The sequence below is a fragment of the Chiloscyllium punctatum genome, chromosome 20 (assembly GCF_047496795.1).
Source record: "Chiloscyllium punctatum isolate Juve2018m chromosome 20, sChiPun1.3, whole genome shotgun sequence".
NCBI classification, from domain to species: domain Eukaryota; kingdom Metazoa; phylum Chordata; class Chondrichthyes; order Orectolobiformes; family Hemiscylliidae; genus Chiloscyllium; species Chiloscyllium punctatum.
Window position 1 is genome coordinate 24,758,189 of NC_092758.1, and position 22,709 is coordinate 24,780,897.

The 22,709-nt window shown below is 40.7% G+C and overlaps 1 protein-coding gene across 11 annotated transcripts in view; it reads left to right on the forward strand.

Annotated features, from left to right (window-relative positions):
- Positions 1-22,709, forward strand: part of tenm2a (teneurin transmembrane protein 2a) — a 2,790,214-nt gene that overhangs the window by 2,721,270 nt on the left and 46,235 nt on the right. The window lies entirely within an intron of this gene.

Here is a 22,709-nt window from a genome sequence, read left to right on the forward strand (position 1 = left end):
TCCCTAAATATGTGATTCCCACATCTGTGATAAAGCCCCCATAAAGCAAAAATGAAGTCTGTTTGAAATCAGCGCAATTTCAAATGGCCCTGCTGAATTCAGGTCTCCTCAGTTCTGAGATTCACTCAATCGACACTCCTTTATTTTGGAAAAAAATTGAGATTTGTCAGGATGTAAACTTCCAAATTTGTTTTTAAAAGGTCTCTAAGTGGCTGACTGATTGCCAAAAATCCAACCCGGTTGTCAGTGTAAGATGCAGAATGTTTCCAATTATAAATGGTCTTATCATCATTGTTAATATGCTATGGGGACTTGAAGCTCAAGCCCAGCATCTTGACTTTCACTTTACCCATATTTAGTTTCATTGAAAGTCCAAGGATATGTGAACATATTATTTAAAACAATATAATACATTATTTCCAATTAAAATAATTTTAAAAAAGGAAGTTGAGTGAGGAACGGAAGCATTGCAGGTTTACGTTTTATGACTTAAACTGAAAGTATCACAGGATTTTTTTTCTCCCAGTGCTATCATTATCAGGTTTTATTTATCCAATAATGTTTTTGCAGAGGCAGAGAGACAAACAGGAAGACACAAAGATTTAGACAACATTAATTAGAGAGGGGCAATTACACATTCCGTTGGAGATGAACTGCATTTTAAAATAAGGGTGCAGATTTTAAATATCTAGCAGAAGAAATTGGAATTTGGCAATGGAATGATTATCTTCACAATACCACAATATACTCACATTAGTGACTTGCAATGGCAGTTGCTCAAGAAATAGGGCTGTTTTTACTGGGTCCAAGACTGACCTACAAAGATTGGAGAAAGTGAATTTAATCAGACAGGCAATGGGCAAGACAAGGCCTGGGCCCACCTGAGAGTTGGCATGGAACCAACCAACCATTTTCATGGTGAGGTCTAATTTAAATTAATTGAGTGAGCTGCCAGCTCAATGATCAGTGGGTGGCAAATCTAGCAGTGCAGCTGGTATTGATACCTCCTTGCAGCAGCACCTTAAAAGGGAAGAAATGGATGTGTTGAGAAAGGAAGAATCAGTCCTGTGACAAAATCTTTCACCGCAGGAGAGACACTAATTATAAATACATTCAAGCTACAAAATCTACAAGTATCTGCCAAACCTGCCTCCAGCTTTCAGCAACAGCTACAGAGAATCCTTTTAAAGGCCACTTGAAAGTAGCCACCTCTTCCCCCAGTAATGTTTTGTGCGCAGCAGCAGAAATTGGTGATTGTCCAGCAGGCAGAAATGAAAAGATAGCATTGTTTGGTGGGGGTCATAACCATGTCACGTACATCACCACAATTGTGCAGTCACAAGCATTTTGTCTGTTTCCAGCAATGTGTTTGGCTGCCAGCAAGGTGTGTTTTGTGATTGTTTGCTGTGTTAATGCTGAATGTCCAAAGATGCTTCAGGGAACAAGATATGAGCAAAATGAGTAGAAACCCAGCACGACTATTTCCCTTGCTTTGTCTTGTGCCCAGCTTCTACAATGGGACCAGGTCAATGGAGAAAAGTAGGCTACCCAGTGAGTACTGTGTTTCTGGAGGTGCAAGGCTATGATCACAATGTAAATATTTCTGTCAGATGTAAGCATGCTTGCTGATCACCTGCAGGCCTGAACAGCTTGTCTAGCCAACATGGGATACCTCCCAGTCACTGCGTAAGTTATTTTGGCCAGAAACAAAGATGCAAATTGTGATTGAAAAAAACCCGTAGCACATTTTCAGATAATACATGGGCAGTTATTGTTCTGGCTCCTGTAAAATGCACTCTTGATTATAACATTTTCACAACTTCAATAGCTAGAAGCAATATGCAGAGTTATAAACGTTAACGTTGGAAAGAGATCACAGCGAAAAGAAATCAGATTTTTGAAGAGAAGTGTAATTTTTTTTCAAAATGAGTTGTCTGACAGGATGAATTAAGTAATTTCTGAGATTTTAATTGTCAAATACCACATTTTAAAATAATCCAACTCCAAACTAACTGTAGCTATTATACAGGAGAGAAGTAGCAATTGGAATATTTAAATACTTGGTATACCATCACTACATAAAGAAAAAAGTCAAAATGTATAATTTCAATTATGTATGATTGTATATATATATTTATGGCTGAATTATTGTTTTGTTGTATAAACATTTATGTGTGAATGAGTGCTGATTGATTCACAGGGTAAAGTAACATGCTTGTGAATTATTTGAACAAACTGAATTAAACTGAGAGGGATCATCTATAGGCTTCCTTCATCAGATATGGATTAGTGGCAGCATTTTAGCCTTTTATCCAGAAGGCTGTGGTTTCAAACCCAACTCTAAAGACTTGAATACAAAATGTGATACAGTACAGCACAGTATTAAGGGAGTGGTTCACTGTCAAAGGTATTACTTTGGATAAGATGTAAAACCGAGCCTGCTCTCTCAGGTGATATCACAGATCCTATGGCTGTTTTGAAGCAAATGCGGAGAATTTGCTTTGGTGTTCTGGCTGATATTTATCCTCAACTTATGTTATTTTAAAAAAGATTATCTGGTCATCATCATAAAATAGCTTATAGAATCTTGCTATGTACAAATTTTCCTCTGTGTTTCCTACATTGCTGCTACAATAATACTTCATTATCTGCAAAGCTCTTTGAGACGTTTTGAGATCACGATGGACGCTATTAAATGTGAGCCTTTGTTTACCTTGGCTTAACAGTGCATGTTTATTTCAGCTCCCTCACACCAACCAGAGTCTTTGCATATCAAAGGAACATATTGCTTAAACAAAAAAATGCACAAAAGTCCATAGAGGTCAACCTATTAATACTTTATCTGCAACAATATGCCAGTGTTAACCTTTAACATAATTGAAGGCCATTTAACTCATTGTGTTTGTGGCAGTGAGATTACAGATCCATGTTGGGAGGATAACAGTTCTAAAAATGTGATTATTGGCTCAAAATTAAATTTTCAAATCGGCTTGAGTTTAACAACAGATTCAGCTGCATGTCTGTTTTGTTGCCATATTTATCAAAATGATGCTTTTCTTTACCCCACGACTGCTTGTTCAGTGCATTCACCAGCTGCCAGATCAATCTTCTGTCCCTTTCAGCATAGCTGCAGACAAAGGTCAGTTTAGTTACGTGAGGAATGGATAAAACTCAGTATTCTTCCTCTCGCTTTGATTTTGACAGAAGAAGCAGCTGAAACTGAAGCTCATACTGCCACCTTCAGCCTGTGCATTAGCAGCGACTTTCAAATGCTTGTAATGAGAAAAAGAAAAGGAAGTTTGTGGTCATGGTGCTTGGAGGTGGCTGGAGATGAGAATTCACCTCATCCTACTAGATGCAATGTTTGTTAGGAAGTAGAATTTCAGAGTGTGTATTCTTGTGAGCAAATTGTAAGCTGATAACTTCTCAGTATACAGTATCCCTTGTCTCAGTATACAACTTGGAGTAACGATATTAACTATACAAAACTTCAATGTCTGAACAATTGATTCTTGAGTGGATCAAGAAGGGCACCCACCAAAAGAGTAAGCAAGCCATTTATATAGTTTAGTTCCCATTGAGTAAGAGCAATCAGCAGTGCCAAACCTACATCCACTGAACTGCCACAGGCTATTCCCTGCGTGGAGTGGCAATCTCCATGTCAGTCTTCAAGCTCCCCCACCACCACCCCCTATACCCCAAACCCCAATAAGCTACATCTAACTATTGACCCACTTACATCAGAGCCAGTCAAACTTCCTAAGGAATCATTCTGATAAGTTATAAAAGGCAGCCCCATTGGAGTCTATAGCTCACAGTCTTAGCACTACCCATCTTGAGCCATATACTGACATGAATTGAATTTCTCCCACATAACTGAAAAAGATGAATCTGATTAAATTCTTTAGTTGTTGACATTTTACCCCTTCTTACAAGGTTAATAAGGTTGATGGACAGGAAAGGGCAATTTGTGTAACAAAACCTGAAAAATTATTGATTTGCTGTTTGTTTGATTCATTAACTCTGAAATCTTGATATCGGTTGTATTGCTCAGTTATCAAAGTCAGAATGAACTCTGTGGGGGGAGGAGGGCTGAGAAGTTTAGCAAAACAGGAAATCACAATATTAATGGCAAGCATGTTGGTGCACACACATACAAAATACATTCTTGACAGTATTTTGTCAAAGTGATGAGATAGAAAGCATTGTCAACAGTGCTATCAACGAACACATACTCAGCAATGACCTCACTGATGTTCAGGTTGGGTTCTGACAGGGCCAATCATTTTCTGAGCTCATTACATTTTTCATTTAATGATGGGGAAGAGAACTGGACTCAAGTGAGTTGAGAGTGATTACTCTTGACATCAAGGCTATATTTGACTGAGTGTAGCATCAATAAGCAAACTTGCAGTCAATAGGAATCAAAGTAAAAACTATCCATTGTTTGGAGTCATGTCTGGCATAAAAGAATTTTATTTGTTGATGGGATGTTGACTTTGCTGGCTGGGCCAGTATTTATTGTTAATTGGGTGGCTTGGCAAGCCATTCCACAATGCCACAGGCTCCCCATATTATTGGCATTCAATGTCAATTACCTCACCCCTGGGATATTGCTGCAAGAGACCCAACCATCTTCAGTAGTTTCACCAAAGACCACTGCTTCACCATAAAAAAGAGTGGGCATGTTTGCTGGTGATTGCACAATGTTCAACACCATTTATTACTCATCAGATACTGAAGCAGTCTATTTCCAAAAGAAGGACAACCTGATTACTATTCAGGCTTGAACTGAAAACACCAAACAACATTCAGTAGGTTAGACAAAGGGGAGTCAGTGGACGTAATCTACTTGGATTTCCAGATGACCTTTGACTAAACAAGATAAGAACCCATTGTGTTAAGACAAGGTATTGACATGGATAGAGGTTTGATTGACTGGTAAAAGGCAGGGTGTAGTGATAAAGGAGTCTTTTTCATGAGGGCAGCCAGTGACTGGTGGAGTTCCACAGGAGTCAGTGTTGGGACCACAAATACTCAGGTTATACATTAATGATCTGGATGAAGGAACTGAGTGCATTTTGGCATAAGTTTGCAGATGGCACAAAGATAGGTGGACAGACAGGTAGTGTTGAGGATGCAGTGAGGCTGCAGAGGACTTGGACAGGCTAGAAGTGGGCAAAAAAGTATCAGACAGAATACAAATGTGGAAAACTGTAAGGTTTTGCACTTTGGTAGGAAGAAGTGAGGTGTAGATTATTTTCTAACTGAGGAAAGGCTTCAGAAATCTGAAGTACAAAGGGACTTGTGAATCCTCGTTCAGAATTCTCTTAAGATTAATACGTAGGTTCAATTGGCAGATAAGAAGGCAAAGGCAGTATTAAAATTCAATTCAAAAGGGCAAGAATACGATCCAATAATGTACTGTTGAGGTTGCATAAGGCTCTGTTCAGACTGCATTTGGAATATTGTGAGCAGTTTGGGCTCATATCTAAGGAAGGATGTGCTGGAGTTGGAGAGGCCCAGATGTGATTTACAAGTATGATCCCAGGGATGAAGGGCCTGTCCTTATGAGAAGTGGTTGAGGGCTAGGGGTCTATACTCAATGGAGATTAGAAAGATGTTAGGGAATTTTCATCAAAAGTTGCAGAATATTGAGAGGCCTGAATAGAGTGGACGTGGAAAAGATGTTTCTACTTGTAGGAGACCCTAGAACCAAAGGGCACAGCCTCAGATTAAAGAGACAACCCTTTAGAACTGAATTGAGGAGGAATTTCTTCAGCTCGAGGGTGGTAAATCTCTGGAACTCATTGCCATAGAAGATTGTGAATGCCAAGTCTTTGAATATATTTAAGACAACAATCAATAGATTGTTGATTAGTAAGGAGATCAAGAGAGAAGGCAGGAAAATGGGGTTGAAAAGCCTATCAGCCATGATTGAATAATGGAGCAGAATCAATGGGCTGAATGACCTAATTCTGTTCTTAAATCTTATGGCCCTACAGTTATAGTCCCAAGCACCAGATAAAAACCATCCTCAACTAGAGAGAAACTAACCATCAGACCTTAACTTCATATGTTTGCATTTATTCAATGACATTACCTTTGCTGAATCCACCACTTGAAACAGAATCAAAGAATTGCTACAGTGGAGGCCATTTGTCCAAATGTGTCCTCAGGGTCACCATTCATCAGAAACCAAATGTGACTAATCTGGTTACAAAATAGGCTAACAATGCTCACCAAAGCAACTCACCTCCTGACTCCCCAGAGCTTATCTGCCATCTATAAAGTACAGTGTGAATGGATGTGATGGATCCATTTTCCTGGCTGAGTGCAATTTCAACAATAATTAAGAATCTTGAGACGATGCAGCAACAAAAAGCCTGCTTGATTGGCACCCCATGTACCACCTTCAACTTTAACTCCCTCTATCACCAATGCACAGTGTCCACCATCCACAAGATGCGCAGCAATAACTGATCCAGGCTCCTTTGGCAGCACGTTTCAACCCATGACCTCTCCCACCCAGAAGAACAAGAGCAGCAGATGCATGGAGGTACGAACATTTGCAATTTCCCTCCAAGTCACATGTCATGTTATCTTTGACTTTCACTGTTTATCCAACATTGAGTCATAGCATCATACTGCATAGAAATAGACCATTCATTCCAACTCGTTCATGTTGACCAAGCATCCTAAACTGAACAAGTCCCACTTGCCTCCATTTGGCCCATATCTCTCAAAACCCATTTTGTTCATATGCCTGTCCAAATGTCTTTTAAATGTTGTAATTGTTCCTGTCTTGGCCACTTCCTCTAGCAACTCATTCTATACTCACACTGCTTTCTGTGTGAAAAAGTTTCCTCTCAAGTCCCTTTGAAATCTTTCCCCTCTCACCTTAAATGTATGCCCTCTAGTGCTGAACTCCCCTACTCTTGGAAAAAGATGTTGTATAGTCATCTTATCCATGTCCCTCATGATTTCATAAGCGTCTATAAAGTCATCACTCAGCCTCCAAAGTTCCAGGGAAAAAAAGTTCCAGGGAAAAAAAGTTCCAGCCTATCCATTACATCTGCAAATATAGATATACAATCTTCTTGTCCTTCATCCACATCATTGATAAATTTGATGGAAAGCTCAAGCCCCTGTACAAATTCTTGGACAATACACTAGTTGTCACATTGCATCAATCAGAAAGCTCTGGTTATTGGTGGGTGACCATCAGGATATATTATGGATGTGGGACTTGGTGATTATTTGTAGGATTTTAACAGTTTCACCAATCTCCATCCATGGAATGGAGCCTGTCATTCTCACTTGGGTATGGCCACTGCTATCATTGCCCACATTATCTGGTTCTCAAAATCTCATAGTGGCTAAGCAAGCAATCAGTTATTAAAAATCATCTCTAAAAAACACTCCTGGACATTCTTGCCATCTCTTTGCGTCCTAGGAATAAATTTAAATAAAAACACCCCCAGAAAGTCAACATGACAAGGGATGATCCCCTGTCCACAATGTCACAAAACCAAAACTCAAAGACAGCTTGTGCATTTCCTTCAGAGCCTTCGCGGAATATCTCACCTGGAGGGGGTTTACAACGTCCACAGACGCTGACTTTAATACCAATGCTACCAACGGTTTTGAATCATTCCCATAATGTTTGCATTTGGCCCTAGAACATGATTATTTCAACCTGGGAGAATTCCTAGCTTCATTTGAGTCACTTTCAGAGTGAAAGCCTAGTCTTCCCTCAAGGTGAGACACGGATCAATTCTTTGAACTGAAGGAAGACAATTGACGGGCAAGTTGCCATGTAAATTCAGATGTCAAGTAATATCAAACATCCTTGTAAAAACCTTTTCTGGAGTAATGCATTGTTGTTCACAGCTCACCTCCTATTGCTAGATCAGAATCCTAGACCTCCCTCCCTAACAGCACTGTGGGAGCACCTGCACCACATGGAGCCTAATGGTTCAAAAAGGCAGGTCACTAGTGCCTTCTCAAGGGTAATTAGAGTTGAGTACTAAATTTTGGTCTAGCTAGCACTGCCAATATCCTGTGAAAGCATAAATCATTTTAGCAAAGGCATCAACTCATTTAAGGTAAACAGGAGGCTATTTATTATTCATTTTGTACAGCATGATTTGAAAGCAACATTCTCCTCACCCCAGTGATCTTATTTCAAATCAAATTCCCGACTGCTGGGTGGCAAGTCTCCAAAGAAGATTCTCAGTGTGAATAGTGTAGCAGGAGGTGGATTTTAACGGTCTCCATAGGACTGGGAAATTGCGCTGCTGAGGAGAGGGATTGTGAACTACATTATATGAATGTATTACCCAGCAAGCAAAAATCTACAGCACAAAACTGCTGATAATTCTGCATACATTGGTAATTACTTTTGGAGAGATATCTTGCAAAGTTTATGTGAATTTAGGGCAAGTGGGGACACAGATCAGAGAGAGGTTTCATTGCAGAGAGAAGATGAAGACTGCAGGTCCTGGAGAGCAGAGTCAAAAAGTGGTGCTGGAAAAGCACAGCAGGTCAAACAGTATCTGAGGAGCAGGAGAGTTGACATTTCGAGCATGAGCTCTTCATCAGGAATAGGTTTCATTGCCCCCATTGTCCTGTGGCTTGCAAGGCTTGTTTGCTGGCACAACATAGTACAGCAACACTTTTCCACCTGGGGATGGAGCGACTTCTCATGAAACACCAGGGAGACTGCTTCCAATAGGCCAACAATCCTGCAAAATGTCTGCGCCTTTATAGATAAGTCCCCACCATAAAAAAAACTAAGCATCTAAGAAACAGAATTTGGAGCAGCTCCAACAGCCTCTTGAGCCTATTCCACCATTCAATATCAGCTACTGCCTCAACTCTACTTCCACCCTACAGTCCCTTGACTCACGAAGAGATTAAACATGTCTTTATTCGTCTTGAATGTGCAGTGATAATACTTTGCATCTCACATTCCCACATGGCTACACTTGTCATCATGTAACTCTCCCAAACTCCACTGTGGAGGCTAGTCTCCCACCACAGTATCGCATCTTTGTCTCTGCTCCAAATCTTCTAACACTTTCTCCTCCAGTCACATAAACACACTCAAGTCTGTCATTTATCCTTTAGAATCTATGTTGTTCAGCAGCCATTCTAGAAACATCCCACGTTTTTCAGCAATACATCCACTCTCTTACACTCTACCCTGAGGCTACTCATCATCAATAGTTTCAATTTCCAACCCTTACTTCTGAATTCACTGTCTTCCCTAAACATCTACACACCTGTAAACATATTCACCACCACTCCTCTGACCTTGCCATACCCTATGGCTTCTCTAATATCAAATCAAAACAAAAAAAAACTGCTGAAAATATTCTGCAGATTAAGCCACATTTGTGGTAGGAAGAACAGAGTTAATGTTTTGAATTGATGAACTTTTATTGGATTAGAGGAGAGATAGAAATATAATGGATTTTAATCCGGTAGAAGTAGGGACAGAAGGAGAACAAAAGGAAAACTTTGTGATAAATAGTTGAAGGACAAGAATGATTCAAACTGATAAACACTTCATCAAGCTAGAGGGAATGGTAATGGGTGTAGTACAGGAACAAAGATTGTATCCAAATAGGGGTGAATGGCCACTTAACAACCTTCTGAATCTTTATCACCATTATCTTGATTAGTTACCTGTCCAACTCTGACTATTTCCTATCCCTTCCTCAACCTATTTCATAACCCGACTTCTTCTACATTCATCCTGCAAAAACTTTCAGTCTCACAACTATCTAAAGCATGACCCTCTATTCACTATTATACTTTTGCAACTATTGGTTTGCTCAATCATTCCCCCAACTGCACAAGTAATGCCCTTAACCTTAAGAAAATCTTTACTGTCTTCACCCTGGACATTTCCCTGAATAGGGACACCATCTCCCTTCTTTAAAGTTCAAAGGACAAACGTTTGGAATCATTGAATGATTATAGCTCAAAAGAAGACCATTTACCCTCACGCATTCATGCTGTCAAATTGAGAATGAACTCATTCAGTCAAACTGCCTTTTCGACATAACCACCAAAGCATATACTCTAAACAATTTGTTTATGCAGCCATCACCAAGCCTTGATTGGAGTAATCAAAACTGGCATTGTTTTGACTATGTGGAAAATTTCCTAAATATGCGCTGTACGCACAAAAGCAGGACAACCTCAACCCTGTCAATTACAATCCCATCAGTCTATTTTTGTGAAGTGATGGAACATGTCATCAAAATGCCGTCAAGCAACAGTTGCTTAGCAATAACCTACTCACTAATGCTCAGTTTGTGTTCCACCAGCAGTGCTCAACTCCTGACCTCATTACAGGCTTTGTTCAAAAATGGGCAAAAGAACTAAATGCGAGAGGTGAAATGGCAGTGACCCCCCTTGACATCAAGGCCATATTTGACTGAGTATGGCAAAAGTAAGAAAAAACTAACATAAATAAAATCTGGAGAAAAGGTTCTCTCTTGGCTAGGGTCATACTTAGCACAAAGGAAATGGTGTGATTTTGGGGGGGGTCAGTCATCTCAGCTCCAGGACATCTCTTAAGTGATTCCTCATGGTAGTATCCTCATGTCAATCATTTTCAATGGCTTTATCAATAGACCTTACTTTCACTGCGAGGTCTAAAGTGGGGATGTTCACTCATGATTGTGCAATGTTCAGCAGCATTCATGACTCTTCAGATACTGAAGCTGTACATGTTCAAATGCAGGTTGGTCTGCACAATATCCAGATTTGTGCTGACAAGTGGCAAGTACCAGGCAGTGAACATCTCCAACAAAATAGAATCTATCCATCATCACTTGATAATCAATTGTATTACTATCACTGAATCTACTGCTATCAATATTATGGGGGTAACCATTGGCCAGAAACCATTCTAGATGCCTGATAAATAAAATGCAAAATAAACAGAAATGAAGGATAAGCCTGATGATTTCAATAAATTCTACTCTTTTTACTTTTTTTTCATTCACATGAGATGTGGGCATTACTGGCTGAGTTAGCATTTATTATCCATTCCTAATTACGCTAAAGAGATGCCTTCTTGAAATGCTACATTCAATTTAATTCAGGTAGACCTACAATGCTCTCAGAAAGTTCCAAGATTTTGACTCAGCAATGTTGAGAGAACAGTGATATATTTTCAAGTCAAGATGGCGAATGACTTAGGTGAGAACTTGCAAGTAGCAATGTCCACATGTATCTCTGTCTTTCTAAATGGTCCAACCATCTATGCTTTCAAAGGTGCTGTATAAGTAGCCTTGGTGAATTTCTGCTATGGACATTATAAATAGTACACACTACTGCTACTGACATTTGGTGATGAAGGGAATGAATGTTTGTGGTTGTGATGCCAGTCAAGTGGCTGCTTTGCTCTGGATGGTGTCAAGTTTCTTGAGTGTTGTTGGAGCTGCACTCATCCAGGCAAGTGAGGAATTTCCATCACACTCCTGACTTGTGCCTTGTAGTTAATGATCAGTCTGGGGAGTTAGGAGATGAGTTACCCTCTGCAGTCTTCCTAAACTCTGAACTCATGTAGCCATTACATTTGTATGAGTCATGGGTTCGTTAGCTCAGGTGGCTGGATGGCTGGTTTGCATTGCTAAGTGATGCTATTAGCACAGGTTCAATTCCTGGACTGGCTGAGGTCAACACCTGCTTGACGCTCCCACCTTCATGACCTGACCACTTACCTGAGTTATACTGACTCTCAGGGTAATCACCACTAGTGCCCCTCTCTCTATTCAGGTAGCAGTCCTCTGGAACTACGGGGACTTTGTGTAATTTTATGACTGGTCTAATTCAGTTTCCAGTCAATGGTAACTCTTGAGATGTTGATAGCTGGGGATTCAGTGATGGTAATGACAAGGGTCAATGGATATTTCTGTCTTGTTGGAGGGGGTCATGGCCTAGCACTGTATACTGCAAATATCATTTGTTACTTGGCAGCCCAGGATGTTTCCAGGTCTTGCTGTATTAGGACAATGACTGCTTCACATACCTGAGCAATCGAAGTTCTGATCTTATTGTGGAAGGAAGGTCACTGATGAAACAGCTGAATATGTTTGGCCTTGGATACTACCCTGAGAAATACCTGTAGAGATGTTTTACCAATGATATGACTGACCTGCAACAAGCACAATCATTTTCCACTGTGCCAGTATGTTTCCATATTTCAGAGGAATGGTCACTCAACCCGAAACATTGACTCTGATTTCTCTCCACAGAGGCAGCCAGACCTGCTGAGCTTTTCTGGCAATTTCTACTTTTGTCTCTGATTTACAGCATCTGCAGTTCTTTCAGATTATTTTTGGTTCCATATTTGCTTGACAAGACTATGACACAGCTCTCCTAATTTTGGCACCAGCCTCCAGATATTAGTAACGAGGAGATTTTAGGTCATCAGGGCTGTTGTTAGTACCTCGGTCAACATCAGGTGATCTGGTTTCATTTCTGTTTTCCATTTTTGTAATGGTAGTTAAAACTGTGTGGCTTGCTAGGCCTTTTCAAAGGGCAATTAAGAGTTAACGGCATTAGTGTAGCTCTAGAGTCACTTGTAGGCCAGACAAGGTAAGGACAGCAGTTTCCTTTCCTAAAGTACATCAGTGGACTAATTGGCTGTGCTTAAGCTTTGTGCCCTTTTCAATTGTACTTTAGTGTTTGTGCAGGAAAAACTGAATGTGTGCCTCCCAGAAACACAGCATTTGTTTTGTTCTGTCTCATTTTGGATCTGGTTCACAAAATGTTTACACTTAATATGGCAGTGTGATGACTGCAGGAATGTGAGCTTGATTTAGACCATCGTGTGACAGGTTAGTTTCATCTTACTGATGATTGTGTTGTTGCATTAGTAATCCTGCTCAGTATGAGAGGAACCACAGATGGCAGCAGTGCCCCTTAAGAAATAAGGCATGGAGGTCAGGTTCTTAGCTCGTAGGAAAGAAGGGAAGATCAGCAGGAATATTCACACTCCCCACTCTCCCACACCTCCTGAAGGTTTGGCTTGAGACAAGCATTGGCATGCTTCCTCGAAGCAGGTTATCTATGCAACCTTTCAGTCCAGGAATATCAATCCTGTGATGTTGGACAAGAAAGAAGTGTTTTATTTTAAAATATAAGTTCCAACAGCTTTCTTTCCCCAGAAGTCTGGAAGGAAAAATTAATTCAATGTCACCTCCTCTGCCATTGTTGTTTCTGATTTAATCCTATTGTTTGTTTTCTTTTCTTTTAACTGCAAAGTACCAACCCAAGCATTGAACATCAGCTCCAATTTTGCAAAAGCAGCCATGCATACAGAATAATCTGGCAGATTCTCATCAGAATATCTTCTGATGATGGTATTTTAGGAATAAGGCTGCTGAAGTCACACAGAGAGCAAAATCTAGTTATATAGCAACATAAGTAACTACAGGAGTGTAAAATATTCTGCAGTCCATTTGGTGAGCTCTAAAGTATACTTGTAGATTCACCTATTTTCTTAAACTTACCGAAACTCCCTTTTACCTATTTTTGAGCTATCTGACTCCTTTTGTTTCCAGATGTTTTTTAAACATTCAGAACATTATTGCATAAGATAGTTCAGCCTAAACAATCTGAGCACCTTGTTTGAAGCTTTGTCCCTGCTGTGGAATTTGTGTCAATCTTCAGCATACTATTATGACTCTTGTCTATTGTTCCAGTTTATCTCAGCAGTTTTTTGTTTCAGAGTTTTAGGCAACTTGCTTTCTACTCTTTACTCAGATGTTGTAACAAATAAAATTACTCCCTTTTGCATTTTCTCTTCAGACTGCGAATCCAGATGTTGGACAACATCCTTTTTAGTGCATGACTTTGGTTCACTAAAGGCCTTTAGGGAAGGAAATCTGTCATCCTTACCTGGTCTGGCCTAAAAGTGACATCAGGCCAATAGAAATGTGGTTGACTCTTAATTGCCCTCAAGTGGTGTAGCAAGCCATTCCATTGTATTTAAACTTTGTAGCAATTTAATACAAAGAAATGAAACTGAGCTAACCACCTGACATTGACACAGGAACCAGAATTTATGACAACAAACACAGTATTGTCAACCCTAGAAAGTTTTCCTGATTATCATCTGGAGCTTTGTGTCAAAACTCAGAAAGCTGCCTCATAGAATACTCAAGCAACACGCTGATACAGACATTGTTATACTTATGGGCAATATCCCAGATTCTGCTATCACCATGTATCCCAAACATCACCAACCCCATCCCTGGGTATGTCCTGTCCCAATGCCAGGAAAGATCCACCAGATGTGGTGGCACAGTGGTGTACAGTTAGGAGGGAGTTGCCCTTGGAGTCCTCAACATTGATGCTGGATCGATAAGGCATCAGGTCAGACAGAGGCAAGGAAATTTCCTGCTGATCGCCATCTATCACTCGCCCTCACTCTCTTCCATGTTTAACATCACTTGGAGGTAGTACTCAAGGTGGCAAGGCACAGAATTTACTCTGGTTAAGGGATTTCATTGTCCATTATTAAGAATGGCTCAATAACACTATTGACCACACTGGCTAAGTCACAGAGGAAACAACTGCTAGATTTGATCTGCAGCAGATGGTGAAGGAACAAACAAGAAGGAAAATCCTGCTTAATCTCACCTTCACCAATCTAAATATCACATGACAATATTGAGGAGTGAACTACATACAGCCCTAATGGAAACAACTTTTCATCTTTAAATAAAAGATAGCCACCATTGTGTTGTATGATACTATCATCATGCCAAATGGGACAGACTGAAAACAGGTCCAGTAACACAAAATTGGATAGCTGTGAGGTGCTGTGGGCCATCGGTTACAGTAGAATTGTGTTCAACTACAATCAGTCACGTCATGGTACAGCAACTTGGTACGTCACTTTAACATTGTCAGCAAGCCAGGAGATCAACCCTGGTTCAACAAGAGCACAAGCAAAGCCAGACATACCTTAAAATAAAACGTTTATCTGGTGAAGCTACAACACGTGACTATTTGTATGTCAAAGAATGGAAGTAGCATGCAATCGATAGGGCTAAGCAATCCCACAACTAACAGTGGCATGGTGGCTCAGTGGTTAGCACTGCTGCATCACAGCACCAGGGTCCCAGGTTCGATTCCAGTCTTGGGTGATTGTTTGTATGGAGTTTGCACGTTCTCCCCATGTCTGTGTGGGTTTCCTCTGGGTGCTCTGGTTTCCTCCCACAGTCCAAACATGTACAGGTCAGGTGAATTGACCATGCTAAATTGCCCATAGAATTAGCTGCATTAGTCAGAGGGAAATGGGTCCAGGTGGGTTACTCTTCAAAGGGTCGGTGTGGACTTGTTGGGCCGAAGGGCCTGTTTTCCATGCTGTTCTAATCTAATCTAAAAATCAAATCGAAGCTCTGCAATTCTGCCACAGTCAATTGTGAATGTTCATGGACAATTAAGAAAATAACAGGAGGTAGCACATCGACATCTTGTTCAGGGAAAATTTAGATTATTAGAACCAATCATCCGGAGTGGGGACCCAGTGACCATCCACCTGAAGCGGGGGCACAGTGATTCACGGCCAGAGTGGGGACACAGTGACACAATCACCCAGAGTGGGGACACAATGACCAGGCGCCTGGAGTAGGGACACAATGACCCTTGGCCGGAATGGGGACACAATGACCAAATCACCCGGAGTGGAAAGACAGTGACCATCCACACGCTGTGAGGACACAGTGACCAGAGGCTGGAGCGGGGACACAGTGACCAATCACCCAGAGTGGGGACACAGTGACCAGGCGCCCGGTGTGGGGACACAGTGACCAGCAGCTAAAGCAGGGACACAGTGACCATCCGCCCGGTGTGGGGAACACAGTGACCAGCGGCTGGAGTGGGGACACAGTGACCAGGCGCCCAGAATGGGGACACAGCAGCCGGAGCAGGACAGTGAGTAACCTGGAGTGTGGACACAGCGATGAGAGGCCCAACACGGTGCATGGAGGCAGCCAGAAGTCAGACCACATGGAGGCCCACTGCACTGGCCTGCTGCAGAGAGCCTTTGACGTTTGTCTTTTTAACTTTGCTTCTTGTTTTTTTCTGACCTGTGGTCACGCTGTGTATTGCTGTAGTGTAACGTTTTTTCTTCATTTCTCTATTCTGTAACTGAGGATTGTACCTAGGTACCTTTGTACCTAAGATGGCATTGTAAGTGGCGCCTAATAAACGATTCACTGTACTCGTTTGAGTACATGTGACAATGAAGCTAATTCCATTACTGAATCTCCACTATCAACACTGTGGGAGATCAGGGGCAAGGAATTCTCTTTTAAGTAATTCACTTCCTATCTCCATAAACCCTGTCTATCATCCGGTTGCACATGTTAAGAGTATCATCTAATTGTCTGCACATGCTCCAATGGGTACAGCTTCAACTATTCTCAATAAGCTTAACACCAGCGAAGCAAAGCAGCCCCCCTGACTGATACCCCATCCAGCATTCAGCATTCTCTTGCTTCACTATCAATGCACAGTGGTAGCAATGCATGTCATCTACAAGATGCACTGCAGAAATTCATGCAAACTCCTTCAACAGCACATTCCAAGCCCTTGACTTCTACCACCTAGAAGGCCAAAGAAAGCAGATATTTGGTGACACCACCACATCCCTTCCAAGTCACACACCATCCTGATTTGGAGCTATGTCATCATTCCTTCACCGTCAGTGTCAACATCTTGGAAATCCTAACAGCATTATAGTTGTCTCTCCTGTCCAAGGCGCAGTTCAAAAAGACAACTCACCATCACCTGCTCCCAGGGTAAATACAGGTGGCAACAAGTGGTGGCTTAGCCACAAATCAACTAAAATACATGATATTCAAGGTGTACTCACAATAGCACTTTGTACAGACTTATAATCGCCTGAGAATTATGCTCTATCCCTCTAATAGTACATCCTAAAATCTGGTGAGTTTTCCTTACTATTGCCATCCACTGTACATTACATAATATGTCTGACTTACACATACCAATCAGATGACAAGAAGTGGTAAAATGGGATTTGATTTATATAAGGCAATGATAACTGGAAGGTTGAAGAAACATAATTGCATGAGGTTACAGCACATCTGTCTCAGTGATCACGACAGATTAAGACATGACCAATAAAAGGTGCTACTGATTCGTATCACAACATGTTTTGCTGCTGAGAACTGTTCTCCTGATACTTGGAGATTCCTACTCTGCATTTGACCTGTCCCTGGAGTTATTGGAATCACCTTCAACTGAAACACGGTTGTAAATTGACCAGTCATTATAGACTTTGACGAATGTTCCTTGTCTTTGCAGAGAGTAAAACTCTGTGGAGTGTTTAACAAAAGAAAAGAACAACTTGCATTGAAAGAGCACTTTTTGTGACCTTGGAATATCCCAGTGCTTTGCAGTGAATATTGTACTTTCACATCTAGATAATGTTGTGATGTCAGAAATGGAGCAGCAAATTTGCACACACAATGTTTCATGAACAGCACTGAAATAATGGCCAGTTAATTTGTTTCAATGATGTTGCTTGAAGCATAAATATTGGCTCAGGGCCACTGGGGAGAACTCTTTCTGGAGTAGTGTTATGCAATCCATTAACTCCATCAGTGAGGGCAAGCAGGACCTCAATTTAATATGTCATTTTTTAGGCTGCATCTTCAACACTCTCACCATTCCACTCAAATACGAGGATAGATTATGTACTTAAGTCTCTAGAGTGGGGCTTGAACTCACAACCTTGTGATTTAGAGCCAATTAGTGCTACTGACTGAACATAACTGCTACGCAGCCAATAAGCATCTGTTATATTTTTTGCCCATGCCCCAAGTAAATAATGAACCCATGTGGTTTAACTTAATTCTGTTCATTTCCCTTATGAGTTCTCATTATCGTGCATTTGTCCATATAAAGTACCATTTATCACTCATCCACCTACAATAACTGGTGGCCTTACCAATGATATCCACATTCTATTAAAGTATTAAAAAAAAGAAGTTTATCATGTCCTTATTATCGTAAACCTGTGCCTTTCCAAGCCAGTACCATTTGGAGATTATTTTTATTTAATTCATGGGATGAGATTCCTGAAGAAGGGCTTATGCCCGAAATGTCGATTCTCCTGCTCCTCGGCTGCTGCCTGGCCTGCTGTGTTTTTCCAGCACCACATTTTTCAACTGATGGGATGACTAGGCCAATATGTTTTACCCATCATCCTGCAAAAGATGGTGGGCATTGTCTTCTTGAACTGCTGCAGCCCTTGAGGTGTAGGAGCATTGAGGAAGAGAGTTCCTGCCCTTGATCAGCAATTGTGAAGGAACATCAGTAGAGTTTCATGTCAGGATGACTTGGAGGGGAACTTGCAGCTCTGCATATTCTAGAAACAGCAACAACCAAATCTGAGCAACAAATTTGGAATAAATATGAATTAAGATGGAGGCAGAGGTAAAGATATAAAAATTGTTGAACTGAATGTTGAATCCAAAAGATGAGATGCTTCTGGTTGAGGTTATGTTAAGCTTCACGGATTTACTGTAGCAAGCAATAGACAGAAAGATCATGTGGTAAAGGTTCATGATAACGTTACAACACAAGTGCTAAAATGGACAGAACCATGGTATACCTTTGATTTGTATTCCTATATTGTGTGTGTCAAATAGAAAGAAAACATAGTTTTAGTTTCATTTTAGACTTTGAGTTCTGAGGGTGGTGGCTGCAGTTTGTCTCCATGCATTTAAGTTAGTTATTTAAAAAATTCTTGAAGTGAATAGTTCAATGCTTTAGAAAACAAGAGTAGATTAAATAAACAAATGGATTACTGCAACACAGAGATCAAATGACAGTGCGCAGAGAAAGAAACCAGTTTTTTTTAGTAAAGAGAATTGTCCACAAGGTCAATGTGTGTGTAAGTTTTTTTTCCCCCAGAGACAGAAACAAGTCATTCTGAGTCATTAGGGAATGAACAATGGCAATGCAGGTTAGCAGGCTCTGGAACAATTACAACAGATGAAACTAAGTCCTAAATGGATTAGAAGTTAGTAAGAGAAATTTTCAAAAAGATTGGGACAAAAACACATGTAACAATGCTGTTGAATGCATGAATTTAAGGAGTAAATGTACATTTTCACAATTTCATGAAGGGTTTCATGAAGTGATGTGAACTAAAGGAGAGAGGATGGATTGTAAAGATTTGCTAAAAAGACACCAAGTGCAGTGCTTCGCAATGAAATAAGAAATTTTAAAGTGAAAAAGAGTGATGCTTCTCATTGAAGTTTGCATACTTCTAAGGTTATGGTTTAGGATAAATGAGTTGAAACTTTATTTCTGATAAGAACATTTCAATCAGTGAAATATCATTGATATGTTATTTCTTTTAGCATGTAATTAATTTTGTTATTTTGTTAAAAGTACATTGACAGCCTCTTGTGAATATATTCAGTGACTGGCCAATGTGGTAAACAAATAGCAAAAATAAAACTTACAGTCTACAAGCTGGGTTCACTTTGAAATCTAACTTGTGCTGTATTATAATCATCTGGGATCATGACAATCAGAGTGGGAGAAAGGAGGAGAATTGAAATGACAGGCAACAGGAAATTCAGGATCTTGCTTGCTTATGATTGGAGCTGTTCTGCAAAGTTGTCACCCAGCCTGCACTTGGTCCCTCCCAAAGGTCCCTTTTCCAAGTTAAACACCAGTCCAAGCAGCTACCTTCCCAAATATGGGCCTTCTCATTATTTGATTGCTTAAGGGCCTCAGTAGGCCCAAAGGTGAGTGGGCTACACAACACCTCTCCTGCCACCATAAACTTTGAGAGGTGTGACACAGGTCGGAAGGCAAGTTTGAGACTCAGGGAGATGTTAAATCCAACCCAATGAATTGGAAGTTCACCTGCTGCTGCCGAACTGAAGCCTTACAATGTTACCTCTGAGTTAGCATGTCGCTAGTCCACCTCCTACAGGAACAGGTGAGAATCTATACTCAAGGTCTGAAAGTGGATAAATCACCCAGACCAGGTGGACTATAACCTAGGGTTCTGAAGAAGATCACTGAGGAAATTGTGGCAATATTTCAGGAATTACTGGAGTCAGGGAGGGTCCCAGCAGAACTGGAAAATAGTGAAAGGAACATCCCTATTTAAGAAGGGAGGAAGGCAGAAGACAGGAATCTATAGGTCGGTTAGCCTGACCTTGGTGGTTGGTACAATTTACAAGTCCTTTATTAAGGATAAAATTGGGAGTACTTGCATGAATGGTAAAATAGGGCCGAGTCAACATGGTTCCGTCAAGGGGAGGTCATGCCTGGCAAATCTGTTAGAATTCTTTGAAGAGATAATGAACAAATTAGACAAATGAGATGCAGTGGACGTGATCTATTTGAGTTTCCAGAACACTTTTGGCAAGATACCCTACAGAAAGCTCCTAAATAATACAAGAGACTACAGGGTTCATGGCAAGATACTGGCATGGATAGAGGATTGGCTGACAGGCAGAAGGCAGAGAGATAAAGGGATATTTTTCAGGATAGCAGCCTGTGACTGGAGGAGTTCTTCAGGGTCAGTGATGGGACCACCTTCATGTTATACATTAATGATCTGGATGAAGGAACTGAGGGCATTGATGCTAAGTTTGCAGATGACACAAAGATGTGTAGAGAGACAAAGAGTTGAGGCAGTGAGAAAGCTACAGAAGAACTTGACAGGTTAGGGGAGTAGGCAAAGTAGTAACAGATGGAATACAATTTGAGAAAGTCTGAAGTTATGCACTTTCGTAGGAAAAATACAAGAGTAGACTTTTTTCGAAATGAGGAAAGGCATTAGAAATCTGAAGCACAAGGGGATTTAAGAATTCTAGTTCAGGATTCTCTTTAGGTTGACATGCAGGTTCTGTTGCAGTTAGGAATGAAAATGCAATGTTAGCATTCATTTCAGGAGGGCTAGAATACAAGAGCAGAGATGTGCTGGTCAGACCACATTGACAATATGGCGTTATTTTGGGTTTGAACTTAAGGAAGCATGTTCTGACCTTGGAGGAGGTCCAGAGGAGATTTACAAGAATGATCCCAGGCATGAAGAGCTTGTCATATGAGAAGTTGTTGAGGACTGTGGGTCTGTACTCGATGGAGTTTAGAAGCATGAGGGGGGCTTTCATTGAAACGTAAAGAATACTGAGAGGCCTGGATACAGTGGACATGGAAAAGATAATTCCACTAGTAGGGGATGCTAAGGGCTGAGTGGACAGCCTCAGAATGATGGGACGAGATGAGGAGGAATTTCTTCAGCCAAAAGGTGGTGATTCTGGGGAACTCATTATCACATAAGGCTGTGGAGGTTAAGTCAGAGTGTATTCAAGACAGAGATAAGTTTGTGATTGGTAAGGGGATCAAGGTTTATGGAGAACAGGAAGAAGAATGGGTTTGAGAGCATATGATTGAATGGAAGAGCAAATGTGATGGACTGAATGGCCTAAAATCTGCTCCTATATCTTATGTTGCTGGATCCAGAAATTGTCAGCTTGATGTGTGACAATACACAGGGAAAGGTTTTCTTAGATAGTGTAGTGATTGGAACCAGGTGCATCTCATTGACTATGAGATTCTCAATTGGGGTTGTTAACCAGGGCCAATCAGGGATTCCTGGCATACCAACATAAACAGGATATCAATAAGCACCACCGCAGTTAGGCGGTAGTGTGGGGGTAAATATTAAAAGAAAAATTTTAAAAAAGAAAGAAAAGAAAAAAAAAAGAAAAGAAATAAATAAATAAACAGGGGATTCCTGCCCCTCTTCCGGGGTTATGTTAGAGCCCGGGTGTCCTTGGAGAGAGAAAAAAATAAACAGGATATCTAGAATCTCCTCAATCCAGGGGACCGAATCTGAGCTGGCTACAGCCAGTATACTGTGCATAATAAAGGGTGACTTGGTGATGGGGATACCGGCCTCTGTGCTGTTATTTCAGATAGTGTAAGGAGAGCTCGGAGTGGGGTGTAAAGTATTAAACTGTTGAAAATATCTTTATTTGTTTTATGAGGTCAAGAGGAGAAACATTGACCATTCAGTTCCTCTTCATGCCCAATCTCACCTCTGACCAGCTTCAAACTAGCAGAAAAACCATATTGGCATCTCCATTAAGGCCTCTGGTAAAACTGCAGTCTGAACACCGTGTGTCATTTTCAAAAGGTTGTGTCAGCTTAAACTGAGTAGTTTGCGATAGGGCTACATCAGGACTGGTGCGAAATAGCTGAGAGATTGGCAGGTAAGTCAGCATTTTGATTAGACACACACACACCGAGATATCCAGACAAATTCCAGGTTAAATTTATTAGAGGGAAATCAGAATTAATGTTTTGGGTTGAGTGAAGCTGCCTCAGAAGTTCTGAGGAAAGGTTGCATAAGCTAAGCTTCTAGCTATTGGTGTTTAGAAGATTAAGAAGTCATTTGGTTCTTTCATAAGAGATCCTCATGGGTCTTAACAGGGTGGGTATGTTTCCACTGTGGGACAATCTGAACCTGAGGAAACTTAGGTAAGAGGTAATCCATTTAAGATAGAAATTATTTTTTTTTCAGAGAGGGCCATGAGTCTTAGAATGCAGTTCTTCAAAGGCAGTGGAAACAAAAGTCCTTAAATATTTTTAAGGCAGAGGTAGATAGATTA